The following is a 6,000-nucleotide window of genomic DNA, read 5'->3' as shown; positions in this document are numbered from 1 at the left end:
AGAAAAAAAAGATGTCATACATTTTTGCTAAAAGGATTCACAGTTCTCCTGTTGGGGCTACATAGCATGCTCAGGTTCATATAACTGAAAGTGACATGCTCATTTCAGTTTACTCTCCCAAAGAGCATTTTCATCTTTGCTCTGATTTTCTTACATGAAACTTTGTCTGTGCAAAATCACAGTGACTCACTGCATGGGATCATGCAAACACTGCACAGTTTTCTCTTACAAAACTGTGACTAGACACGTTTATTACATGGCTTGATTCTCCTGACCTAGTTATCAGCACAACAGCTGCGAATAGACGTTGATTCCAGTCCTATATTTTCATGTATTTTGTCCCAGGAGACGTGCACGGTGCTCACTTTTTCCCTCCTTTTTTAAATTATGAATAGAAATGAGGCAGAGAGGGGACTGAGGTCTCAGGAAACGTGAGTCATACATGGCACATCCCCAGCCCTATGACCTTTAGGTTAATAATGACCACTGCTTTTATAAATCCTGGCATTAATGAAAAGCTCCATTATTTATGACGTTCTATATATTAATGTGAATAATTTTAGGAAGCTAGAAGATAGGACATTGATAGTTGATATGTAAAACACTATTTAAGGAAACTGTGCTGAAAGCAAGAAAATTAAATCTTTAATGATCCATTAAAGAAATCTGGATTATATGAAATGTTAAAGTTATCATAGTTAGTTCAGCTGGTGACTCTGCTGGTTTTTAGCAAAAAATTTAGGTGTTACTCTATGCTACTTTTTTTGGCCCACTTTCTTCCAATTTGAGGATATATTTGTCTGGATGAAAAGTGGGCCAGAACCTTCCCATGAGCCTCCACATGTAGACAGGAATTAGATTTATTACCCAGAGTGCCCCACAGGGGAACACTGTCCCATGACCTGTCTACACAGAATCGATGAAACATAGAAAAGAGAAAAAGAGATGAAGTTACGGCTATTTTGGAGAGAGAGACAGCGAGAGCATCTTGAAAAGAAATTAAAATTCAGAAAAAGAAAAAAGGAGCACATAGTGCAGAAGCAAGATGATCGGTGAGTTCTTTTATACAGATAAGACATGAAGGGCAGAGAAGCTCTACTTGTTTTTAGGAGGAAACATGTCAGTCGTTCTCAGCTTTTAAAACTTTTTTAATTCAGAATATGAAAATGAAGCTCACATAACCCCAACAGATTTAAAGCAGCTACAATCAATCGTTCCGTGCAACAGCAACCATCCTCACTGACAGCCGTCCATCTGTCTGCGTTTCAGATCAACAAAACTTATTAACTGATTCATTTCTACAGCATATCTTGTTCGCTTCTGAATCAGTGAATTCACTGCAGTTTCTCTTCCAAGTCCAGATGGTTGTGGTGATATGATTCTCAACTAAAATGCTTGTTGAGTGAATAAAAACACTATTTAATCAGTTATTTTAGTTTTTCCGACAAATGGCTCTAATGCAACATTGTAGGTTTGCATGGTGACCCAAATCGCCACTGTGACTGCACCATTTACGGTCCCAGCTGGCAGCTGTTTTCAGCAAAAATCTCTTGAACTCCTGCTGTACATTTTCTACTCTCACCAAACAGCAGACAGACACAGTTAAGCCCCTTATTTGACATGCACTCCTTTTCGGCTTCATGTTGGTGTGAGCGCCCTGCATGGTCACTGTTCTCTGAACAATAGTGAGAACAGTCTTTCTAGGTCAGACTATGCAACAGCTTAGTCTGGTATATCGACCCTGCAGATATAAGGGTCCTTGTGGGTTCTAATTTCCAACACAGCACAAGTCTGTATGGCATGCTGTTACACTAACTGATGGGCATCCTCATGGCATAGCAATCCAACTTCTTCTGCATTATCTTCTTCTGATGCTTCTCTTAAGGAGATGCCACATTGGGTCATCTGCCTCCACCTCAACCTAAATATGTCATGGTCCTCCAGTTCTCATGGGCATCTCTGCCTGCTGTTTCTCTTTCTTCCTCTCTGTCTCTCATGATGTGTGTGTGTGTCTGGATAACCACACCTTACCTTAAAGGGGTGGGGTCTTCCTGGATTTCTGCCCTGTTTGTCATCAGCTAATCTGCTGGCAGCGTACTTAAGCTGGAGGCAACCCTTTACTGCTTATCTGAGTGTCGCACTGCGTTAGTGAGCCTGCTGGCCTGCAAGTCTGTTTTCAGTTGTTTATCTAAAGATTTCTAGTCTCTCATTTCCTCTGTGCAGGATCCTGGATGTTTCCCTGCTATGGTGTTCATGTGAGAGACACAATTGTAAAGGAAACTCTGCAGACTTGGATTTACTAATGGACGCACTACCTGAAGACCGTTTTGTAAATGGAGACTGTGGATTATTTCCTGTTAGACGATTTTGTAAATACTTCATTTGCAGCAACCACTGTAAATAAATTCATTTAACCTGCTTTCTGAGTCCTGCATTTGAGTCCAGCCTGCCTATTGATCACAATAAAATACATCATTGTTGATGTTTTATCTATTTTCACCTTATAGTCATGATTCCAATGATAGCATGAATTTTACTTTAGTTCTAAATGACAGAACACTGTCGCCTGAATAAAACAATACCAATTCTAGGAATGTTACATGTCTGAAAATGCTTTTAGTGATCAGCTGGTGAACACAGTGAAGCATTTTGTTGCCAAGGAGGAGAGCAAAACAGAGCTAAATACAGAGGGCATATTGGACCCAAATTCATCAGACACCTGGAAACGTGTCCAAATAAGTGTCGGGGTAGTTTGGTTTCTTTCTATGGCAACAGATAGCTGTGAGTCATATTAACTCAGTGTCACAGTTTGTTTCGTCTGTGAGCAAATTAAAAACTTGTGTGCCGACTTTCATTTATCAACTCATAGGGCTGATGTTAGCTGTGCCATTTCTGTTATGATAAAACAGAAAATCAAAATAATTAATTTACATTAGTTACGTTTTTATTAATATATATGAACCACAGATCGTAATTTATTCTCATCATGTCAGCTAAAGCAAATTACCGACCTGTCTGGTTCTCTCCACCCTGTCATTCACTGGCTATTGATAATCTATCAGCAGGCTCCACTTTGTGCTGTTCTGAACTGGAGTGATGGATGGTGTTAGAAAAGCAATTTACAACCAGGAAGTGGAAAAATACATCAAAAGGTTCATCTGGTGACAAGCGGAGTGTGTACGTTTATGTGGATTGGTGCTGGAAACAAATGAAAATAGGCTCTGAGGTTATGTTTTATTCATTTTAATGCTACTTATTTTATATTTACACGTGATTAAAAGGCGAAATGTCTTAATAATGGGTAGCTGCTTATTCTAGTAGCTGCAATGACTTGAAAGTAGAGATCCTGTTTCAGAGTTGATGTATAACATAACCAATTTTGCATCAAATAAAGGTGGAGTAAGGTTAATATTGACATATGCAAAACTTGGTTTATAAAGTCCCATATTTGAAGCCTTGATTTTAGCATTAAAGCCACTGATGGTTTATTTTTGGAGCCAGGTGGGAAGTAAGGAAGTACACTTCATTACTGTACTTAAGTACAATTTTCAGGTTTTTGTACTTGAGTAGTTTTTTTTCTAACTACTTTTTAACTTTTACTCCCTACATTTTTAAACAAATATCTGTACTGTACTAAAGAGTCAACTGCTGTATTTCACAGGGAGAGAAAAGGAAGAGAGCTAACTTCATTCAGAGATGGAGAAAGATAAGAAAAACAGGACAGGAGAAGAAGAAGAGAGGTTAGATTTAGAGGTAAGGGCTGCTCAGTGCTTACATGTAAGTTTTTAAATCAGATTTTGATTATGCGACATTATGGGTTTTTTTCATATTGCGAAACATGCTGCAAAACAAACTGAGGTAGACTTACTGTGTTATTTAAAAACTGCATGAAAATCCTCTGCAGGTTAGTGCAGGATAAACAGGTTGCTTTACTGTGATGGATTTAAAGTAAAGAACAGTGTGTGACTGGTGCACAGTGGCTGTGCTTTCAGAGTTAGGTTATATAAAGTGCAGCAGAGATTCATATGATTTTAGCTGATGATGCTGAGATCCATTCACTAAATTCCAACTTTATACCGTCTAGGAAAAAAGACAACATAAACAGTGTACTGTCAGTGTAGAGGATGGAAATCAGCCAGGACAACTCATGAAACATCTGCTGACATGTTGTTGAATTCAGTTGTGTACATCTACAAAGAGCAGCAGGTCAGCTGATCACAGCCTGCACACTATGAAAATCTACTGGAGCTCTCAATAGAAATTACCATGAGTTATGATTCTTTTCCCCACACTGAACCATTACAGCAAATTTTAGGGTTCTTCCACCTGCTGAATCCACTTTAACCCCCTGACTGTACACATTTTCCTGTTTAGAGGCAAAGATGCCCTCTACAATGTAGGAAACAGAAAATAGATATATATTTTTTATTTTCCTTCTTTTTCCTCTGATTCAAGCTGAATATGATTTGAATTTTTAAAAAGACTAAGGTTTTTATTCTACTGATATTATTTTATCATTATGTTAATATAGCACAAGGTTCAGCTAGCTTCGTACAAAATGGAAACATCCTCCAAACTTTTTACTTTCTTACTTTGAATACATTTCAGAGTCTGTACTTTTTTACTTTTACTTGAGTCGAGAAGTTGAATCAGTACTTCAGCTTTTACTGGAGTATTTTTTTAACAGTAGGATTTGTACTACATAAGTACAGATTGTTTGTACTTTTGCCAGCTCTGGTTATTATCATCTCTGGCTCTCTTCCACAGCAGGTCTTTGTCCTGTCCCCCCCTGTTGAGGCAGATGGCTGCCACTCCCTGAGCCTGGTTCTTCCTGTCAAAACTGAGTTTTTCCTTCCCAGTGTCACCAAGTTCTTGCTCATAGGCCAGGTCAACAGTTAGATGACCTGGTCATAGGCGGTCATCTAATTGTTTTTCCTCTTTATTATTGAAGAGTAAGTAACTTACAGTATTGAGGTGACTGTTGTTGTGATTTGGTGCTACATAGATAAAATTGAACTGAAATGTTATTAGGTAAAATCTACCTTAAAACTGTAATTAAGTTTCTTGAGTAACTTTACTTTCCAGCAATGCTGGAAAGTAAAGTTAAGCAGTTATGGCGGTTTATTATTAGTGGTACGTTTTGGAGCGCTTTGCTGGTACAACATGTCAGGTGTCACCATATCTAAAATCGTGTCCTCTTATGTTTACAGTGCTAACTACAAACACACAACATGCATCCGTGTGAGTGGCGGTTTGCACAGCTCATGAGAAATGGTGAAAAGCAGCTTATGGCTCCTGTGTTTGTTCTTGTAATTACCAAAACTCATTAAGCAGCTCCTCAAAGTCCCCATGAGCCACTGTACGAAGCAACAGTAACAGATGGTTAGCACATGTTTGTGTACATACAGCACATATATAGGTCAGGTACGCCACAGTAACTGGTTGCCATGGGAACTGGGTATCAAACATGAGTGCAATCTCTCGGAGAAATCGACTTGTGGCCGAGCTCTCGCTCCCACACCTCTAATCCCCCTTTTAGCACTTAACCATTTTGGATTATCCCAAGATTATGATGGAATATAAATTTAAATGTATGAGCTTTGGAGGGTTTTCTTGGAGAGAAGGGAGATGAAGCATCACTTTAGATTAATAATCTAAGGAAAATCTAGCCAACGAGAAGCACCCTTTTATCTTCCCTTTGCTTCCACTAACCCTAACGAACTGCAAGCAAACAAACAAATGACACACTTTGACCTGGAATGTCATTATTTCCTCTTGGTGCCCGTCTAAGATGTGTTCATACATGACCTTGGGCATTCACAGGCAGCACAAAGGGATTCTCCCTGCCTGTCTCTGCCAGTCTCCCATCATCACACACAGACTTTACACACACACACAGTCACAAATGTTCGCTCTGTATGGTGAGAGCACGTGATTGGATGCAGTGAGCTGGTGATGCATGCTGAATGCTGATGAGGTTCTTTCTTGAAAAAAGGAAAG

Source organism: Simochromis diagramma, unplaced genomic scaffold (genome assembly GCF_900408965.1).
Source record: "Simochromis diagramma unplaced genomic scaffold, fSimDia1.1 OVJJ01000208.1, whole genome shotgun sequence".
Lineage (NCBI taxonomy): Eukaryota > Metazoa > Chordata > Actinopteri > Cichliformes > Cichlidae > Simochromis > Simochromis diagramma.
The sequence above is the reverse complement of the archived record's forward strand: the minus strand, read 5'-3'. Positions refer to the sequence as shown.